Raw genomic sequence first — 22070 nt, forward strand, 5'->3', positions numbered from 1 at the left:
AAACTCCAGTTTGCAAAGGCACTAGGGTGGGATCTTCTTACCAGCTCCTGGTCGTGGTTGGGGGGGATCTTCCGGATTTAGGCTGCAGGCATCAGCTGCAGGCTTGAGGCAGGTCAGGGGTTGCCAGATCTCAGGTCAGGATCACCAGGGAGACCTCCTCGTGGTGTTTGCCCACTCGAGCGTGGACGGTGGGTGCAGAGTGGTGCGGGTTCGTGGTGTCCGGCCGGAGCCAGAGGTTGGACATAAAAAAATCTGGTGTTCACAGGAGACACAGTCTTTGTGGTTGAAGGCAGGCAGGTCCTTCAGGGTTTTGATGTTGCTGGCTGCAGGACACACCGGGATTTCACAGGAACAGGTTTGAGGTGGAGACAGGCCGCTAGGGCTGGGGCCAAGTCAGTGGGCGTCTTCCTCTTGTTTGCTTTGGCACAACTGTTCGGTCTTTCTTCTTCTTTTCTTGTAGTTTCTTCTGGTCTGAGGAAGCAAGGTTGAGGGGTGCCCCTAAATACTAGTTTAGGGGTGTTACAGGTAGGTGAAAAGGTTGGGACCAAAGGGTCCCTTCCCTGGGGTGGTTACACCCCCCTATTATGCCATCCTTCAGTGGTAGAGGGGTATAATCCTTTACCTGATTGGCTGATGTCGCCCCATCTGCAAGATGGCAGGGATTGAGAGTTGTGCTTCACCTCGCTTCTCCCACCTGAGGGGTGGAGTTTGCAGAGGTGGGTACACCTCTCTTCCTCACTTGTTTTTCCCGCCAGTTCTCCCGCCCAAAGTGGGGGTCAGAACCAGTGGGGACCAGTTGCTGAAAGCAGCAAGTGGGGCCTGGGGAAGCTCACAAAGGCAGCAAGCCTTTGGAGCTTCCCCTTCGTGGACCCTGCCCATCCTGGGGGAGGAGGCTTGGTACCTCGTCCCAGGATGTGCATTGTTTCAGGCCCCGTAGAGCAGCAGGCTCTCTACCCAGGGGTCCAGAAACATGTCTGGAGCTGGCTGCTGATAGCAGCGACTCAGCCTGGACACTAGTGGTAGGTTAGTTTTCAGAGGGCATCTCTAAGATGCCCTCTGTGTGCATTTTTCATTAAATCCGTGTGCTGAGAAGTTTGGTACCAAACTTCTCAGTTTTAAGTGTAGCCATTATGGAGCTGTGGGGTTTGTAATGACAAACTCCCAGCACCATATACTCTTAATGGCAGCAGTGCACTTACAATGTCTAAGAATGGACTTGGACACTGTAGGGGTACAGGGCTCATGCACCTGTTCTCTCACCACTGATATAGTGCACCCAGCTAGAGGGGTGACTGACCTATGCCAGGGCAGTGGGTTGTAGGTATGGCACACAGGGATGTGTGCTATGTCGACTCTTCACTTTGTTTTGCACCAAGACACGCAGCCTGCAAGGGCAGTGTGTGGGTGTCGGGGTACAGGGCCTCTATGGGTTGCACAATAAGTGCTGCAGCCCTTAGAGGCCTTCTCTGGTCTGAGTGCCCTGGGTACCTGTGGTACCATTTACCAGGGGCCTACCTGTGGCCAGAGATGCCAGTTGGATTTAGGCTTCAGTGCAGTTTTAGGGAAAGAACATAGGCCCTGGGTATCTGGTTAGCAGGAGCCCACGGCACACTCAGTCAAAGAACATCAGCAATTCAGCAAAAAGTCGGGTCAACCATGCAAAAAGAGGGCACTTTCTCACATACCTAAACTTGTGTTGGTTTTCCATGTGAATGAGAAGTGTGTCTTCTGCTGCCTAACACACTGTCCTTTGAGGGGCGGGGGGGGGGGGTACCTTTCCTTTTTCAAGGACTCTTGACTGACATATGGGCTACGTTTTGCACATTCTCTAAGGCTCCATTTTACATATCTCTGCAAGTCAATGCCTGGATCAGTCTTGTCACGCTAATGGATGATGAAGCTACTTACACCACCTCTTCTGATGGATATTTCGAACCTCAGATTCCCCAACTAGTGAAAACCCCCTTGGTGCCAGACTGGATCCGGTTGCAATTCTATCCTCAACCTTCTTTGCTTTCTGCCACATGCTTAAAACATACACACAGGCCGCTTGGTCTTGCTTGGAGCACACCTTTTGGGCATCGCACATGGCCCCAGTACTGAACAGTAATAGTTGACACTGGTACCAACATCCTTCTCCCATCCACACCTCAGAATCAGTACCACTGACCCACGGGCAGTAAAACGCTTTGAGACCTCAAAATTAGGCTTGGAAATGTTGTAGAAATGATGTAATACAATACATTACCCAAAGTATTGCTTTGGCTTAGCCTCATGCCCCCTGTCTTGTCTGGCTTATTCAGATCACATGGCTTTTAATGCTGTGCCAAGCAGCCATCTGAGCATAATCCATGGCTCTAAATGGGTTGCAGTGTCTCCACCTTAGCCGCTTCCGTTACATTGGTTTGACATCTGTACTTTCAGGCACATGATTACAGGCTCCATGTGAGTGTTCTGAGCTGCCTCACCACTCCACAAGGACAGCTGTGGCACCCACAGGTGCTACCCCTCCTCTTCTCTTTCAATAATACATCACCTAGGACTGATGCTGGCTTTGAAAATGAACTTGGGTTCTTTGTGCCAAGTCTCAGTGCGAGATTTAAACCATATTCCTGTGTGTCACCTTCATTCAAGTGGCTGACTCAGGGGGCCTTTGTTTGCCCCAAAACATTGTGTCCTGTTTTTTGTGCCAGCATAGTTGTTGCAGAGCTGCTACTGACTTACTTGTGTTTGTGTCGAGCGTGCAGGGTCTGTGCGAAAACAAAAGAAAGGAAGTTCTGAATACACAAATGTGAAAAAGAGCACATTCCGTGTGTACTGGGTCATTATTTCACAGGTGCGAAAGATGATTATTTCACACAAGCTAAGTACAATTGATTTTGCCCACAGGTGTAAATTGGGATTATTTCATACCCGTCTAGTATGATTAGGCATGATTTGTTTCAGATCAGGCCTGTTTTTGTCTGTTCCCCACATCTCTGTGGTGTTTCCCTTTTTCGGTTTAAAAGGGAAATTGTTGCAAATCATTTTGTTTTTCTTCCTCCACAGGTAGTCAGTTGTTGGCTGACATTCATTGGCAGTGTCTGGGACGGCAGAGTTCCAAGGAAACAGTCTGCTTTGAAGCAATGCTTGCTCCTAGCAGGTATCTGCATCTGCCAAGCGTAGGATTAACACACTCTGCTTGGGAGCAGGTAGCGACAGATGAGCAGTAAAGCAGATATGCGTCTGGTACCACTGACCACTGTGTTGTAGCACTTAAGGTCTGTTGGTACAGTCAAGGTGGGCTGACGCCCTTTTTTTGGGTCATTTTGTGATGAGATTCCACAGTAAGAAGCCGCCTCCTTCACTACTGTGTTTGAGGTGCTCTTACAGGTCTTTGGTGCTCAGGACAACACCAGGAACGCCAAGAAATGTAAATTTAAAGATCAGTTGAGGAGGAGATCATGAGCTTCGAAGACTGTGCCTCTCTGTGGTGCTGGGTGTGCGCAGCATCTATCTCGCAGACTACAGTTCCTCGGTATATCACTGAGCCCAAGTCCCTCTAGTCTAGAGCATTTCTTTTCCGCTACCCTACTGTTAAAAGCACTACAAGCAGAGTGGTGCACTGCATCTTGATTGCTGGCTTGCAAGCTCTGAGTCGGTTCTGGTGCAGTTATTGGTGCATAGCTCTCCATTGGCACATTTCAAAAGAGACATGCTCTATTTGAAATATAAAAAATGAAAAAAGAAGTGGGGAAGCCAGCAGTTTCAAGATAGCGAGAGGATAATAACGTGAACTATGGCAAAATGTTGCATGTAAATCATGCAATAAATGTCACTTAGGAATATGAAAAAAAATTCTTCTAAATTAAAAAGAACATGAAAGCTACTTTCGGTTCACACATGGTAGGCATTGGTGGGCTTCACTATTCGAGCTGAAAGCATGCTAAACAATTATCGAAATGGAGGCCACATCCTCACGAAATTATGGGCTTGTTGGATTCCTAACTCCAGTTGATAAAACCACTGTGAGCCATTCTCCTTCGGCACTTGAGGTGCAGATGGCATGTCCCCCGTCTACCTATATAGCCCCAGCCCAAAGCAAAAACTCCACGTTCACGTAAATATAATCTTTGAGTCTGTGTCCTCTATGACCATTTCTACCTGCTTAGTGTATTTTTTGTTTCTGGTACCAGATTTTATAAGTTTATGTGACTCCACTTTTATTTTTCTAGCCTTGCTAAGATTTATCCCGGACATTTCTAATTATGATCATTGCACTGTGAGAAGTTGGCCTGATATATAATGTTCACTATTCTAGTGAGCACTCTGTATCAGTCCAAACAACCCTTATTGATGATTGGTTGTAAGTCAACCTTATAGACCAGCTATCCTAGTAGCATGGATACGAGCAGTCTAAGGCTAAGACTCTAGAGGGCGTGTTAAGCCAGCTGTTTTACCATCACATTACCCCTTGAACACCAAGTGAAAGGACACCACACAAGTTGTTATCAAAAATAAAGTGTATTTATTTATAACAGGACTACCCTGGCTCTTTATGAGACAGGGAGCTAAGCACACAACAAAACTCTTAAAGAATTACTGAAAGTCGCACAATTTACACAAATGCCGAGGGGCACGAAAAACCATATACACAAGAAGGGGAATGCGAAGTTACTAGCAGGTAAGTAATACTTTTCTAGACTGTAGAAACGCTAGGCCTACAATGCTGAACCCTTAGATTAGAAGCAGGAGGCCTAGGGACGGCGTGTGCAGAGTGGGAACTCTCACGCGTAATGCGGGAACAAGTCTATGGATACTAGCACTTTGCAAAGTTACTGTTCTCGGGCGAACCCGACTAGGTTGGTCGAAAACAAGGGTGGATCCGAACACTTAGGGTGTTGGACTATGCTGGAGCACCGGAGTACTCAGTTTACCTAGCCCAGGGGCTGCGGCTGCATAGGGTTCAAGTTGCGTCGGAAACCCTCGTTGAAGATCCGGGAGCCTGAAGAAAGAAGTTGCTGGCAGGCGGCCAATGAAGGAGTTCGTGGTGATCCAAGCCTGGATCAGGGAAGAAGAAACCTGTAAGCAGAGGGGACCAAGTTCTGAATCACTAGCCAGTGATTTAGGTGGGCACCAGGATGGCACCGGACGAAGTCACCTCAGCCAGGTGAGTGGGCGCTGCTGGGCTCTGCAGTCTCTCGGACCAGGAGGCGTTGTCGGCGACCAGGATGGAGGTGCGAGCTGTCCCACGAAGGTACTTGCTGTCGACGTCGCTGGACCCAGGATTGGGGCAACAAGTCTTGGCAAATGCAAGGCCCACGCGGTGGACCTAAAATGGCGTCTTGAGTGGACCAGGAGAGTCCAGGGTGCTTCTCTGAAGAAGGGAAGCAAGGGCCAGTCTGGAGCAACCAGACCAGCGGTGTTTGTCGTTGGAGTTCGTCGTCAGAGGGTCACTAGCCAACGGGCAAGTGACCTGGACAACGCGGTGAACAGCAAAGAGCAGAAGGGCCCCACGCAGATCTCGTGGATGCAGGGGGGCTGAACTTCGGTGCTGGAGCTGCTCAGGGTCGGGGCTTCTCTTACCCCAAAGCACTCAGTCGAGGGTCACTCGGTGGTCGTGCTGGACAAGCGTCGTGCAGTTCTGAAGATGGCCGGTCCCTCGAGGTCTCGTCGCACCCACAGATCACAGCTGGGCTGATGATGTAGGTTGAGGTCAGAGGTGCCAGGGAAGCCGGTTCTCGTTGTGCTGGAGCAGTCTTGATCCGGAGGAGAGACTGGCAACAAACCGCGATACTTGGTTGGTGCCTGCTGCTGCAGGGTGACTACTCCTTAGTCAAAAGGGAGAAATCTTGGGAAGAGTCTTGAGTTCTTCGTGTAGAAGGTCGGTTCAGGATTCAAAGATTGATCTCATATGGAAGGGGGCCAGTTCCTACCTTTATCCTGCAAAAAGGGGCTGGCACGCAACTAAGTCCTGCCCTATAGGTGGGACTAGGGGGGGGGGGTTGTTGCACCCCTCTCCTTTGGCGGGCTTTCCCCAGATCAGGGGCTGGCGTGCCCCTGGAACTGGTTCAAGCCGGCCTATGCACAGTGAGCACCGGGGTGCCACTTGCAGTCACCTTCCTCTAAAGCCCTGCCTACCTAGGATACACAAAATCCTGTCTGGGACGGTGCTGGCACCGCCCCTGGCAGGAAACCCTTTGTCCTTGCCTCCTGTGCTGGGAGGACTCCCAGCAGCAGGAGGGCAGACTTGTGTCTCGGTGGCAGCATCCATCTTGTGGAGCTGAGGCTATGTCTGACTTTAACCGGGGTTACAGGTTACATACATGTCGTGTCCCTCTAGAAGGGTGGAATGCTAACCCCGTCGCCAGAATTGGCGAGGGGTTAGTATTCCAATTCGTATGACACCTTTCTCGACATGTTTTGATAAAGCGATACCAGAGTTGGCATATAACCGCGAGGATTATAATGCACTTAAGAGTATATGGTATGCGTTATCATGGAACAGCTATTAGGACTTGGTTCCGCAAGCTGCAAACGGGCTCAGCTCATGCCAGAGCACCATTTCACATTATTCCAAGCACTCTGCCTTCAGGATTGTTAAGGCCTGCCATAGGAGTGACTGATAGGAATATATGTGTCCATTTTAGGGTTAGATATAGGAATACTATATCTAAAGCAAAGGGTGATTACACCACCTTGCCCCAGCTGTCGTGCAGCCAGTTGTGTCAGATTTGGATGGCCAGCCAGGGGTGGCATAATACATGCTGCAGCCCCTGGTAGGCCCTGGGCACACCTATACCCTGGGTACCTAAGGTACACTGTACAGGGACTGATAAGGTGACTCAGTATCCAATTAGATATGTACCTAAGGTACATGGAATCCATTTTACAGAGAGAGCAGTAGGCCTGGGGTCCTGAATAGCAGGGCCCCAGGTCAACTAAGTCAGAAAACCAGCAAAACACCAGGCAAAAAGTTGGGGGCAACCATAGTCAGGGATCTACCTTCCTACATGCACCTCCACACTAAATACTTTGCATGAAAACATATAGACTATGGTGTGAGAAAGTTCCAATAAGGTTCCCTGTGCCACTGGTTCATACCCCTAAACAAACCACCAATTGGTACTTCTACCTCCTGTAAGTCCCTAGTAAAGGGTGCCTGGGAACTGAAGAGGGTCCCCTGGGTCCATGCCACTGCCTTGCAACTTGCATGTCTCTATGATGGAGAAAACGTCAGTCGACATGGCACCCTGTCTGGGTGCAATGCCAACCAACACTGCCTCTAGGCCTAGGTGAATCATCCCTCTGGCCGGCCTCACAGCCCTAAGGCAGGGTGCCCTATGCCACAGGTGAGGGTATATCTACAGGAGCAGATATGCCCCTACAATATTGGGGTCCATTTTCCTAATATTGTAAGTGGCAGGGAAGCCATATAGAGTACATGGGCTGGGAATTCAAAAACTCGAGTTCCACAGCACAATGATAACTTCATTGAACTCGTAAGTGTTTGCTACCAAATTACTCCTCACAATAAATCCCCACTGATGTCAGTGTGGGATTTATTGTACCATGTACTGAGAGGGCACCTCAGAAGTGCCCCCTGAAAATCTACCAACCCTGGTGTGGTCTTTGACGGGCTGTAGGCAGCCAGCCACCACCAGATCTGTTTATTTATTTATATTCTTATATAGCGCCTGACTCGACCCCCGAAGGGGTATCTCCACGCTTGTGCCTTTAGAAGAATATAGCTTATGCTGGTCCATGGTCAGAGGGATTTAATAGACTTCTGATTTAAGTTAGTTACATGTTTGTGAATAGATGGGTTTTAAGGGACTTTCGGAAGGTTAAGTGATTAGTGATTTGTCTCAGCATATGAGGCAGTGAGTTCCAGAGGACAGGTCCCATATGGGCGAGGGCACGGCCTCCCTGTCTAGATCTTTTAATTCTGGGTACCTGTATTAACTGCAAATTGCTGGAACGTAAAGGACGTCCAGGAACGTAGGGTAGGAAGTTTTTTTCCAGATACTTGGGACCCGTACCCGACAAACATTTGTGAATTGTAGTTAGGATTTTAAACTTAATGCGAGTGAAGTCTAGTCAGCAAAGGGCGGGAGGGAGTCCTAGGTGGAGCATTCAGGACAAGCCTCGCCACAGTATTTTGGACTATCTGCAATTTGTTAAGATGTTCTTCATTTGCTGACAAGAGAAGACCATTGCAATAGTCCAATCTACTGATGACTAACGCCTGGACCAGTGTCTTCCTATGGCTGTCGGGTAGCTATGGAAAGACCCTTCTCAGCAAACCAATGACACGAAAGCAGGTGCCGGCCACTTGGTCCACATGATCTTTAAATGTTAGTGCTTGATCTAATAGCCCCCCCAAGTTTTTAACGGTCCGTTTAGGGCTGGGGACAGGCCCCAGTTCCAGAGGCCACCACTCAGGGGATCACAGTATCGTCGCTTCCCCAAACAACACAACTTCAGTTTTTCCTACATTGCATTGTAGGCAGTTCATAGCCATCCATTCTGATACTGCCCTCATTCCGTCTGCAAATGATTTTTTTAGTGCAGGCGTAAAGGTCTTAAAAGGAAACAGAAGTTGTGTGTCGTCAGCATACGACACCGGGGTGAACCCAAAGGATCTTACTAAGTCAGCCAAGGGGGCCATATACACATTAAATAATGTGGGGCTTAGGCATGAGCCCTGTGGCACTCCCTTGGTGAGCTCCCTAGAGATGGATTTGTAGGGGCCCAACCTGACTTCTTGAGAGCGGCCTGAGAGAAAGCTCTCCATCCAGGACAGGGCCACACCCCCCCAGTCCCACCTCCCTCAGACGACCGAGAAGCACCTCATGTGACACCGTATCGAAAGCAGCGGATAGATCCAACAGCACCAGAATCATGGACCCCCCTCCATCCAGCGTCATCCTGATGTTGTCGGTCACTGTTAGGAGGGCTGATTCGGTGCTGTGATTGGGCCTGAACCCAGATTGTGAATAGTCCAGGCCCCCCGTTTCTTCGATATGTTTGGATAGGTGGGTGTTCACGTGCTTCTCCAGTATTAGGGTATCTTTCATAGATTCACATGCCTGAATCATTCCCCGTCGTCGAGGCGGGAGTCCCACGGTAAATAATATATATAATAGCAGTGCCTAAAATTTCTTGAAGTAGGCTGGAAAAGCCTAAAGGCCTAACTAGGCCTCAAAACTTAGCAGCCTATCTACATCATTATGTAAAAAGACCTGAAATAGTAGCCTCAGCCAATCAGCTGTCCTCACCCTCTAGAACCTTCCCAGCTCAGGCCGTTCTCCTCAGATTTTCACCGCACTTCGTGTGTAAGGGAGTCTCCCTGAGTGCCTACTCAGTTTTTGGATCTTCAAACCTTAAAATGTCTGAAAAGAAGGCTCTTTTCAAACCTTGTGGAACCTGCTTCAAGAAGAGAGTCCATGTGGATGACAAGCACTCGGACTGTATTTATTGCCTGCACCCTTCACATGTGGTGAAGGACTGTCGAATTTGCCGTACCTTCCCTCAGAAAACCATCAGGGATAGGGAGGCAAGGGTTCTTTTGTGGCTGAAGTCTTCATCCACAGATGATGAGGACAAAGCCTCTACTTCTAGCAAGAGAGCTAGATCCGCGGACAATGCTTCTCCTGAGAGAAAGAAAATGTTGAAAACCTCTCAGAAAGCTTCAGAACCCTCTAAGAGTGCATCGGCTTCTTCACCTGTGAGTACAACCCAGGCTAAGACTATCTCTCTGGTGTCTGTACCTACTACTACTTGGACTTCTACCTCCTCTTCTACTTCTGTGGTTACCACTTCAGCTATCACGTCACCTTTGATGTCTGTTCCACCTTTGCTGTCAAAAACCAAGTTACCGTCATCGAAATCCTTCTCAACGAAGGCCCCGTCGACTAAATCGTCTGCTCCGTCGACGACCGCAAGGCCGTCGTCGACGAAGACATTGTCACCAAAGGACTCGTCGTCGAAGACACCATCGACGGCCTCGTCGTCAACGAAGACGTCATCGACAGTCTCGTCGACGAAGATCTCGTCGACGAAGACATCAACGTCGGACCCGTCGACGAAGGCCTCGTCGACGAAGACACCATCGACGGCCCCGACGACGAGGGACTCGTCGACGAAGATACCATCGACGGTCCCGACGACGAAAGACTCGTCGACGAAGATACCATCGGCGGTCCCGACGACGAGGGACTCGTCGACGAAGAAACCATCGACGGTCCCGACGACGAGGGACCCGTCAACGACGGGCTCGTCGACGACGACATTGTCGACGGTCCCGGCAACGAAGGACTCGTCGACGAAGATACCATTGACGGCCTCGTCGACGACAAGATCTTTAGCATTGACAGCACCGTCGACGGAGAATCCGTTTACTGGGACTTCTGCTCATCGGATGCACGGTTCCCCACCAGCAAAGATACAATTCACTCATTTTCAAATGAAAACGTATAAAAGGCAGGATTATTCACATATTTCTCCACTTTTGCCATCGCACATTTTGGAGACATACATGCAAGAGGAGTCGGATGAAGGGGAAGAGGATGATGGTCCCTTTGGGATTGCCCGTCACCCTTCTCAGTTGAATATTAAATTTCAAGAGGATGATGAAGAAGAGGTTCAGGAACAATATATGCATGACGTTTATTCAACACCATTTCAGTCACCTCATACTAGACTTCCTCGGTCTGAGGACACGACACATTTACCAACTTCCTTAATACAGGATTTGCAGGCTATGTTGGCAGATTATCGCCAGAGATTTCCACCCAATGAAGGTGCGCCCGCTGGGTCGCCTGTTCCAGTTCCTGTGCCAAGACCTCCGTCGCCAAGAGCTCCATTGTCGCCACAACAACATACTGTTCCACTTCCTCAAGTTGTAGACAGTTCTTCCAATGATGGTGAAGAAAGTAGGGAAGAGGGAGAGTTACCGGATAACACTCCGGTGGATCCTTGGGAGGATTATGTCATCCCTACACCTTCTCCACCTCCTCCCCGTCCTTCAGACTCTCCACCTGAAGATATTGGGGGGTTTCACAATATTATGCAGAGAGCTGCTAATCGATTTGAATTAGTTGTCACAGTTGAGCAGTCGGACTGCTTTTTACATGACTTTAAAGAGGGATATCGGAGAGTGGTCAGAGCCATACCTATTATCGATTATATATTAATTGTGGGTTTATATAGCGCTAGAATCGACTCCCGGAGGAGTATCTCCGCGCTTCGACCGCTGGGGAACCCGTCCTGGCTCACCCTGAGAGATGGTCCCTAATGGGTATCTCTAAGGTGCAACCAAGCATCCCCGGCGGTCTGGGGGGGCCGTTCTGAAGATTAGGCAAGCTAATGCCCAGAGTTGCCGAGTGTGGTCCCTGACTGGAGTAGGCACCGAGGCGAGAATTATCGAGCCCGCTGACCCTGGTCCACGACCCTGCCGCGTGGAAGGAAGGTCTCAATATAATGAAAACTCCAGCTTCCATTCCGGCAGTTTTGCCGAGGATAGACAAGAAGTATCGAGCACCATCTGATACTCCTGCTTGTTTAATCGGTCATCCTCGACCGGATTTGGTCATTTCTCAGGCTGCTCAGCAGAAGTCCAAAAATCCTTCTGCTCCCATTTCAACGCCACCTGACAAGGAGGGAAGAAGGCTTGATGCAATTGGAAAGAAGTTTTCAGCAAACGCAGCAGCATCCATTAAGGCGGCTAATTCTTTAGCTATCCTGGCTCGTTATGATAGACAAATGTGGTCTGAGATCACGGAATATCTTGAGCTGATCCCGGAGGATCAACAGATGGAGGTGCGCAGAATTGTGCAGGAAGGCGAAAGGGCGGCCTCAGAAATTATTGATTGCGCCCTAGACATTTCTAATACCAACTTTAGACACTTGGCTGGAGCAATTGTGCTTAGACGTCAAGGTTGGCTCAAGGCTACCACTTTTAGACCTGAGGTCCAAACCAAGATCTTGGACATGTCATTCGATGGTGAGTCATTGTTTGGGAAGCACATTGATGACGCTTTATTGGCTATTAAAACTGATACCGATACAGCGAAATCTCTTGGAACCCTGCAATACAAGAGGGGGTCCTTTAGAGGAGCAAGAGGTCGTGGCTACTCATCCAGAGGCAATTATTCCAACCAACAAAATCGACAGTATCAATCTAACTACAACAAGCCCTACTACCAATCTTCTTACAGGCAGCCTGCTTCTGGTTCTTTCTCTCGGCAAGGAGGGAAACGGCGCTCAGGCAATCAAGGGCGAGATTCTAACAAGCGCCAATGAGCTTTGCCGGATGTCGGCCACTCCCCTTTCCCTTCCCGTGGGCGCCAAGATTTCCGCCTTTTACCATCAATGGCGGAAGATAACTTCAGATCAGTGGGTCCTGGATTTGGTCAGCAAGGGACACACTTTGGAGTTTTTGCAGAAGCCTCCAACAACGCCCTCCCCCTCGCCTGCGCTTACTCTTCAAAGAAGCCTTAAAGATGCTACGCAAAAATGCGATAGAACAAGTCCATCCTTCTCAGAAAGGGATGGGCTTTTATTCTCCCTTCTTCCTTGTGGAGAAAAATTCGGAAGAGTGGCGTCCAATATTGGATCTGCGCAAACTCAACAAATATCTAAAGAAACAGAGTTTCCGCATGGTGACATTGAAGGACATTCTGAATTGTCTCAACGAAGGGGACTTTCTGGCTTCTCTGGATATGCAAGACGCATATTTTCACATCCCTATTCACCCGAACCACCGCAAATTCCTAAGGTTTCAAGTGGCCGGCGTCCATTTCCAATTCAAAGTCCTCCCGTTCGGCCTCAAATCGGCCCCCAGAATCTTCACAAAATGCCTGGCTCCAGTGGCTGCAATGTTGAGGTCCCTGGGACTCCAGGTGTTCCCATACCACGACGACTGGCTGTTAAAAGGTCCAACCAGAAACTCGACAATGGAAGCGGTCAGCAGGACACTTTCACTATTCTCGAATCTAGGACTGACCCTCAATTCACAAAAATCTCAGCTCCAACCTCGTCAACGATTGACTTTTCTGGGAGCAGTCTTGGACACATGCCAGTGCAAGGCATACCTGACACAGGAGCGACAAAACAAGCTCGTAAAACTAGCAAAACAGATATCCGCAAAAAAGTCGCTTTCAGTTCGGATATATGCTTCCCTTCTGGGGATGTGTTCATCTGCGATCAACCTCATTCCTATGGCAAGACTCAGAATGAGACCGTTGCAGGAAGAGTTACTTCGTCAGTGGAAGCAGGTCGAGGGATCATTCGACGATCGCATCAAAGTCACTGTCAAAATGAAACAGGCTCTTCTCTGGTGGTCAAAGGCGCACAACTTGTCGCCGGGCCTTACCTTTCTCTAAGAGATTCCGGAGTTCACCCTGACTACGGATGCGTCCATGGAAGGTTGGGGAGGTCACCTTCAGGACCTTCAGATCCAGGGAAGATGGTCTCATCAGTACCAACAGATGCACATCAACATCTTGGAACTAACTGGCCATTTTTCTTTCCCTACAAGCTTTTCTACCAAGGATCGTGAATTCGTCCGTGCTGGTGCGTACGGACAATACCACCAGCATGTTCTACATAAACAAACAGGGAGGAACGAAATCTCTTACCCTGTCACTGCAAGCTCAGGAGATGTGGGAATGGGCCTTAACTCACGGCATATCCCTCAAAGCAGAGCATGTACAAGGGGTTCGCAACTCTCTAGCAGACAGTCTCAGCAGAACATTTGTGGGCTGTCACGAATGGGAACTCGAACAACATCAAGTAGAGAAAATTTTTCGGCTTTGGGGGAAACCGACGCTGGATTTGTTTGCCACGCAGCAAAACAGCAAGTGCCTGTTTTATGCCAGCAGGTTCCCAGGAAGGGGGTCAAGAGGAAACGCCCTCCTGATGAGATGGACCGGAATGTTTGCGTACGCTTATCCTCCGATTCCGCTCATTCCGAGGGTGCTGCAAAAGATGAAGAGGGAACACTGCACTCTCATCCTCATTGCTCCACGTTGGCCAAGGCAATATTGGTTTCAGGAGCTTCTCCTACTGTCTCAACAGCCTCCGTTTCGGCTCAATCCGACAGTGTCGATGCTAACAAGAGAGGGAGGTCAAATCCATCATCCAGATCCTCAATCGCTGCACTTGCACGCTTGGCTCCTGACTTCCTAGAGTTCAAAGACCTAAACATCTCCGCGGACTGCAGGGAGATATTGTCACAAGCACGTGCGCAAAGTACCATCAAAACATATCGTTTCAAGTGGAAGAGGTTCTGTTCATGGTGTGGAGATAATGAGGTTCATCCACTTCAGGCTCCTCCTGAAGCCATCCTTCCATACCTGCTTTCTTTGGCTAAATCAGGTCTAGCCTTTTCTTCTATTAAAGTACATCTGGCAGCAATATCCAGATTCAGGAAGAATTCCAACAAACCATCCTTATGTTCATCCTCCTTGATCAAACAATTCCTTAAAGGACTATTCCGAGCCTTCCCTCCAGTTCGTCATCCTCCTCCTCCGGAGTGGGATCTTAATGTTGTTCTTTCCCAACTTCTAAAAAGGCCTTTTGAACCGATCCATAAAGCGGAACTGAAGTTTCTGACTTGGAAAGTTGCAATCTTGTTGGATCTTACTTCTGCTCGCAGAGTTAGTGAAATACAGGCGTTCACTATTACTCACCCTTTTCTGCAATTCTCTAAGGACTTTGTTACGCTTAGGACCAATCCAAAATTCATTCCTAAAGTGCCAACTCAATTCCACATTAATCAACCGGTCAAACTCAGAACCTTTTTCCCGGATCCAAAAACTCCTGCAGAGAGAGTTTTACATTCTCTGGATGTGAAAAGGTGTCTGAAATTCTATCTGCAGAAAACGAAAGACATCCGTAAATCTATACAACTGTTGCCTATGGAAGACCCACCTTCGGTCAAGCTGTCACAAAAGCAACTATTGCCAGGTGGTTGTCTTCTACCATTACCTTCTGTCATGACAAGGCCAATAGACCTTTATCAAGGAAGGTCAAAGCTCATTCCACAAGAACAGTGTAGACATCTACGGCCCTTTTCGCTGGAGTGACGCTGGAGAACATTTGCCGAGCTGCTACTTGGAAAAGTGTCCACACTTTTACCGAACATTACTGTCTGCAGTCGGCAGTTCAAGATGACACAGCTGTTGGTGATGCAGTGCTGCAGCATCTTCTTCACTAAGGTTGGATAGCTTATACTCTTTCTTATACTGCTTTAAACTTTACATATTTATTATGCTGTCCTATCTGTTATATTTGAAGGTTTTGATGCATATGTTATGTTAACAAGTTTTGTACTCTATTACCTTCCTGGTTGAGTGGGGATAGATTTATGTTTTCTTTGTCTCCCACCTTCCTCTATCGACAGGCATGATGTTACTGCTTGCTATTCTGATTCAGGCATGTGAATATATGAAAGATACCCTAATACTGGATAAGAAAACGAGTTACTTACCTGTAACTACGGTTATCCAGTATTGGTATCTTTCATAGATTCACATGCACCCACCCTCCTCCCCGGTAGGGCAGTTCTGTCTATGGATACTAATTCTCACTTGTGCTGGGAAAATCTGAGGAGAACTGCCTGAGCTGGGAAGGTTCTAGAGGGTGAGGACAGCTGATTGGCTGAGGCTACTATTTCAGGTCTTTTTACATAATGATGTAGATAGGCTGCTAAGTTTTGAGGCCTAGTTAGGCCTTTAGGCTTTTCCAGCCTACTACAAGAAATTTTAGGCACTGCTATTATATATATTATTTACCGTGGGACTCCCGCCTCGACGACGGGGAATGATTCAGGCATGTGAATCTATGAAAGATACCAATACTGGATAACCGTAGTTACAGGTAAGTAACTCGTTTTCTTCTCGGTCATTTTACCGATGTATGGCAGGAGGGAGATTGGCCGAAGATTCGAAAGATCTGTCCATGGAAATGCCGCTTTTTTCCTTATTGGGTTCACCACCGCTTTCTTCCATTCCATAGGGACCTGTCCTTCTCTAAGTGAGATGTTTATCACAGACTGAATAGGAGGTCCTAAAAGGGTGATCAGAGGGGCAACCATTTTAGCAGGAAGGAAGTCATTGGGGGATCCAGATTTTATGTGGCTGATAAGAAGGGAAAGGTCTGTGTCACAGATTGCCGGGAAGGATAACAGTTGGTTTTTGGTTTATGGACCCTTGGGTAGAGAGTCCCTGCTCTCTGGGACTAGAAACAATGTACATCCTGGGTAGAGGTGTCATACATCCTCCCCCAGGATGGGCAGTGCCTGAAGAGGGAAGCTTCAAAGACCTGCCGCCTTTGTATTGTGACCCCTCAGCCGCTAGCAGCAGGTAACAGCCCCTGGTTTACACCCCCAATTTGGGCAGGAAAGATTCAAAAGAGTAGGCGGTGTGCCCACCTCTGCCAATCCCACCGCCAAGGTGGGAAAGGCGAGGTGAAGCACAACTTTCAGTCCCCGTCATCTTGAAGATGGGGAGACCCCTCCAATCAGGTCTAGGTCTATGCCCCCCTCCCACAGAAGTGTGGCATAATAGAGGGTGTCACCCCAGGTAAGGTGCCCATTGGCTTTACCTGCTACTCCCCTAAAACACCTCCTAAATGTAGTATTTGGGTGGCTCCCCCAGGACTAAAACTCAGATCTGCGACGACCTCAGAAGAACGAAGATGACTACAGAGATGACTGAAGACAGCGATTGCTTTGGCCCCAGCGCTACCGGACTGTCTCCAGATTCTGCGATTCTTCGACCTGGCTTGTGGCAGTGACCTCTGAAACCCCTGAGTGGACTGCTGCCTTTGAAAAGACTCTAATCTTCTGTGGACAGTAGACCTGCCCTGAAGAAACCTACCCCAAGGACTCTGGATCCAGGCGGATCTGCGTCGCCTGCCCACTCTGCACCAAACACCCACGGTCTGAGTCTGAGTGACTCACCTGTGCAGCGAAGTCTCCCTGGTGAACCTTACCTTGTGTCCAGCGTACGCAGACCTCTCCTGCTCCACAATGGCGCCTGCAGTATGAATCCAGAGGCTCCCCCCGACCGTTTCCGGCTCCGGTAAGAAGAATCCGACGTCAAAATGCACTCCTGCTCCCAAAGACCCTTGGCCTTGGTGATCTGAACCAATGGTGCCTCTACGACCCCCTACATCCCAACTTACCTCTGTTGACGTTAGTTTTCCTCCTGCAACCTCCGGTGCCACCCCTACAGCCCCTTCGCTGAAAGAACAATCCCTATTGAAAAGCATTGGGTGCCCGACGTCAAATTTGCACCCTGCACCTGGCCGCCCCTGTGCTGCTGGTGGTGTATGTTTGGTGCTGCTTTGTATGTCCCTCCCCCATGCTCAACGTAACCCCTAGAGCATAGTTCCTGCAACCGATCTACATACCTGCAAGCAGTGTGGCTCCAGGCACCCCCTCTCTCCGTTGGAAAGCATTGGGTTGAACAACGTTTTTGATCTCTGCACCCGGCTGCCCCTGTGCTGCTGCTGGTGCCATTTTGGTACTTACCTGACCCCTGCTCAATGTTGGCTCCGAAGACTGTGATTGTAAATGTAATACTTACCTGTTTAACCGCAATATTGTTTTCGCCATAGGATAGCATTGGACTGTGTTGAAACATTTCTGTTGATTTTTCAAAGTGAAAAGAATTTTTAATTAAAAACGTACTTTACTGATTATGAAGACTTTGGACTTAAAACAAAATACAAAGTATTTTTTTTTAATTGGTCTGGATCTCCTTCTTGAGACGTGTGTCCATTATTGATCGCTGTTGTGCAATAAATGTCTTGCACTCCACTGTGTAAGGCCTAAGGCTGCTCACCCAAACTACCTCTAATATAGCACTTTATTTTTTACATTAAGCCCTGAACACTTTTGGGGAACTCCTGGACTCTCTGCACAGTAGTACCACCTAATGGCAATATCATATACAGAGCCAGCTTCTTACAACTGGGTACAGGTTCTCACAGACAACATAACTGCCAATGTTGTACTGCAACGCATAGGATGCGGTGTTGGGTGCTGCATCCTGTGCCAGGAGACTCTACGTCTGTGGAAGTGGCTGAGCGCTCCGGGCATCTCTGGGTTACCCAGCACCCGGCAGAATCTTTGAACGCCAGGGCAGACGAGCTCAGCAGACCTTGCCTAGCAGTTCACAAGTGGCAGTTACAGTCAGATGTGGCACAGGGCATCTCCAAAAAATAGGGAGAACCCCAGCTCAATCTATTCGCCACTGGAGAGAACGTGTAGTGTCCAAACCTTTGCACATCAGAGTTCTCAATGCGGTTCCCCGTCACAGACCCTATACATCTGAATTGAGGTGCGGGATTCCTGTATGCTTTTCCAACCCTTCCTTTCCTGCCCAGTGTACTGAAAAAGACCAAGAAAGACCAGGCCCAAGTCATCCTAGTGGCCTCAGACTGACTGCATAAGCACATGTCCTCCAAACCGTCTGCCTCTTTGGGAGGACCCCTCTATCGAACCAGTAGGGGAGCGTCTTACACTCAAGCCTGCACAACCTACACATGTGGAGAGTGAACGATGACAATTGATATTTTTCGACTGTCGTCATCTTGGCACCCAGATTTCCCTGTATCAAAACTGCACAGGCGGAATGCTGAGAGAAGGTTTTTGTCTGATGTTCCTCCCGTGACATTCAAACCTGACAAGCCAAGTTATCAGACTTCATAATGATCTGCCTTTCCCTAGCCCAGAAAGGCCTTGCGTTGGCAACAGTTAAGGGTCACATATCTAATGTGCATGCCCTTTAAACTGATGCACAGCTGCTCTCTTCGTCTGCTGACAATAAAAAGAGTGTTTCTCAACACCACAACATTTGCTCGGCAAGTGAGCAAACTCCAGGTTTTGTCTGTGCAGCAATCATATACATCCTTCTTCCTGAACAAGTTGGTCTCTTGGACAAAAGCAGCATTTCTGCCAAGGTTTTTAGACCCTTTTTTACATAGGGTAATTCATCAAGCTGCCAGATTGTTGTCCTCCACCTTACCCTTCTAAGGAAGAGGAATAGTTCCACTGTCTTGATCTTAAGAAGGCCCTGAGCGGACCAGAGACCATTGATTGGACAATCAAGTTTTTGTGGTCTTCACCGAGGCCAAAAATGGGAAAGTGGTGCAAAACAGAAGCATCTTCCAGTGGATTGTCTTGTGCACAAATATATTGTAGTGGCTAGCCAAGAAGCTGCATCCAGAAGGCTTGCTCGCTCAATCTGCCAGAGTTAAGGGTGCTGCCACTGCCAGGCTGTAACATGGATGTGTCTCCAAATTTTTTCGAAGCTCTTTTGTCTGGACAGCAAGGTCTAGCGGGATCAGCACTTCAACCAATCTGTCTTGCAATATTTCCTGGTCTGAGCCATTCCACAGACCCACCAGCTGGGGAGGTACTGCTTTGGTATCTATTCACAAGATGAGGAATCTGTGGTTAGAAGTCTCGATTAGAAGAACAAGTTACTTGCCTTTGGTCACGCCTTTTCTGGTAGACTCTTTGCAGATTCCTCATGACCCACCCTCCTCTCTGTTCTCTTAAAGGGACTCATGTGGTCCATTAGTAAGATCGCGTTCTAGCGATCCTCACTCTGGCATATTCTGATTTCTATGGGCTCCGCGTCCAATAGTGCAGACATCAGAAAGATGTCAGCGTATGGAGGTGGCACAGATCTAGTGGACCCACACCACATCTGGGAGGTACAGATCCGACTCAGAGCCACATGATGCCTCCTATTTACGCTCAAAGGAGCTGCAATTCAAAATTCTCCAAACCACTCAGGCACCTGTGGGTATTCTCAAGGTGAGGATTCTGCAGGTAGATAGACTCCATCAGAAAAGGCGTTACCAAAGGTAACTAACTTGTTCGTTAAGCGACAGGGACTAGGATGGGCACTTTGTGTTTATTCTTATTTAAAAGCAAATCAATCATAAGTTTGGCTGAGCACTTCAATGACGGAAGTTAAATAGATCAACAAGACAAAGCAGTCTCAGGATCAAACAGTGTGTGCTCTTGGTTGCAAGTCTTCATGAGACATGTCGAGGTCAGCTGGTTCATTTACATGTTTTACTTTTAGTTAGAGCAGAAAAGAAGATTTTGCATATTTGCTCAGGTACCCGCAGCCTATGTGTTTCAACAACTGCATCAGAGCAGACTGAAGCAGTCCCTGCATTGTTAGTCCTGGCTGTACTTTGAAGCAAGTGTCAGTAGGACTAGGACTGAGCCCAATATTTGTCTCTAACTTGCTTGTCTTGCCCACACACAAGTCCACTCGGTCCTGTCTGTACTCGCATCGAAGATACTTGGTGCTGCACCTTCGCATCTGTACTAATTCTCCTTAAATTGTTTGTTTTGCCTTCAGTTGTGAAACACAGAATTGTTCACAAATGATTCTTTGAAAACAAAAACATTTTGTTAAGGCCATGACCTTTTTTATGACCTAGACCGAAACTTTGCAATCAATATCCCTCATCCAGTTCCACATTTAAGTTCTATGCCTACACCCATCTCTGCAGGATATTTTCCTTTGTCAGAAACATGTTAAGCTCTCTGCAGGTTTGGTGAGCTGCAAATCCCAAGACAAGAAAACCTACATTTTTCCAGAATTCCCATGAAAGCCCTCTTATACCTCTTGCAGCTAGTCCAGTAAGTCATCAGAGCACTCTCCATCTTGGCAGTGACTGCCCAGGGGTCCCCGCCTCTTATCCCTTTTATATGTTAGTCACCAATTGTTTAGTGAAAACTTGGAGTCAGTTCTCACAACCTACCTTTTGAGTGTCAAAGGAGAACAGGGATGACCACCATTGTCTTCTGGAGCCCATCGCTGATGTCCTGGTCCTGAAATTTATCCTCACTGAGCTCCCACGATTGATATTTCTGGTGTGGGAACAGCCTGTAGAGCTAAGCTGACCTGTTTTTGCTGTTCCTTGCCCGGGAATGAAGAATATGGATTCATACCGGTGCACAATGAACTCAGACATGCCACTTTATTGTCTGATGTGGTTATCTCTGACTTCTTGGTGCCAGCACCTTTTTATGTTGTAGTTTAAATGATTCTGTTTTACTTAAATGTAAGGACAGGCTTGGTCTAAATAGAAGTGATGGATCGTACTGGGCATTGAGTTTGAGTGTTGTGTAATGTTTCGTCCTATGTCATGAGTTTCTAGTCCTCCACCATCTTCCAGAGTAATCTCCTAAATAGTTGTACTCTCCCTGTTCCTTCAAGTGCCTCAAGGCACTATCTTGGGTATCCAGTGACCGTGCAGTACTATTGGTTGTCTTGGTATATCGGACATCAACAGTACCCACATAAGATATTGCCCAAGAAAAAGCCTCTCACTTCCAATTGGATGTTTTAGCCTTTGGATCTGAATCAGAGTTTCCACATTGTTCACATTGAGTCCACATGCAGAGGATTACATCTTGGGTTAAGAGAATCCTGGACTGTCAGGGGCATATTCCCGATCACATGGTCAAGAAGATTTCCAAACATGTATAGGTATTCAGTTTGTCTTACATGTAGTTATTAGAGCCAATATCAATTATCTTGACATGTCAACCAGTCCAGCCAAGGGTCTTCTCTCACCAGTTATAATTATATTGTGCTTGGAACTTTGAACATAATGACAAAGCTTATTTTGGACTCTGAAAGTAAGTGCTGATTGAAACTCCTCTCTTAAAAAATGGATTTATTTGTGACCAACAACTGTAGGACTGTAATGGTGCCAACTGTTCCTACTGGTGCATGTTTGTGGTAAAAGCAGTGTCTATGAAAGAGCAAGTTGATGCATTCAGTGCGCAGAAATTACATTTACGAGCTGCAATTAGTTTAATCTGCTCCTTCTAGAAGGTCATAACTGTCCTTCTATTGGGCAAATAGTGAAGAATCTAATAATTGGAAATGATTCAAAATGTCTGTAAGCTGTACAGATTTGTGCAACTGCTGGTAAACATTTGTGTCAGCCAATAAGTCTGAGCACTGTTTGTCAGTGTAATTGTGTGTCTTTGCGCCTGTTTACCAGTCTGTGCATCTTCCTGTGACCCTATGTAGCAAAGG

At 47.9% G+C, this 22070-nt stretch overlaps 1 protein-coding gene across 4 annotated transcripts in view; it reads left to right on the forward strand.

Moving 5' to 3' along the window:
* Positions 1–22070, forward strand: part of MACF1 (microtubule actin crosslinking factor 1) — a 990087-nt gene that overhangs the window by 859897 nt on the left and 108120 nt on the right. The gene's annotated exons all lie outside the window — the stretch shown is intronic.

Source organism: Lissotriton helveticus, chromosome 3_1, assembly GCF_964261635.1.
Source record: "Lissotriton helveticus chromosome 3_1, aLisHel1.1, whole genome shotgun sequence".
NCBI classification, from domain to species: domain Eukaryota; kingdom Metazoa; phylum Chordata; class Amphibia; order Caudata; family Salamandridae; genus Lissotriton; species Lissotriton helveticus.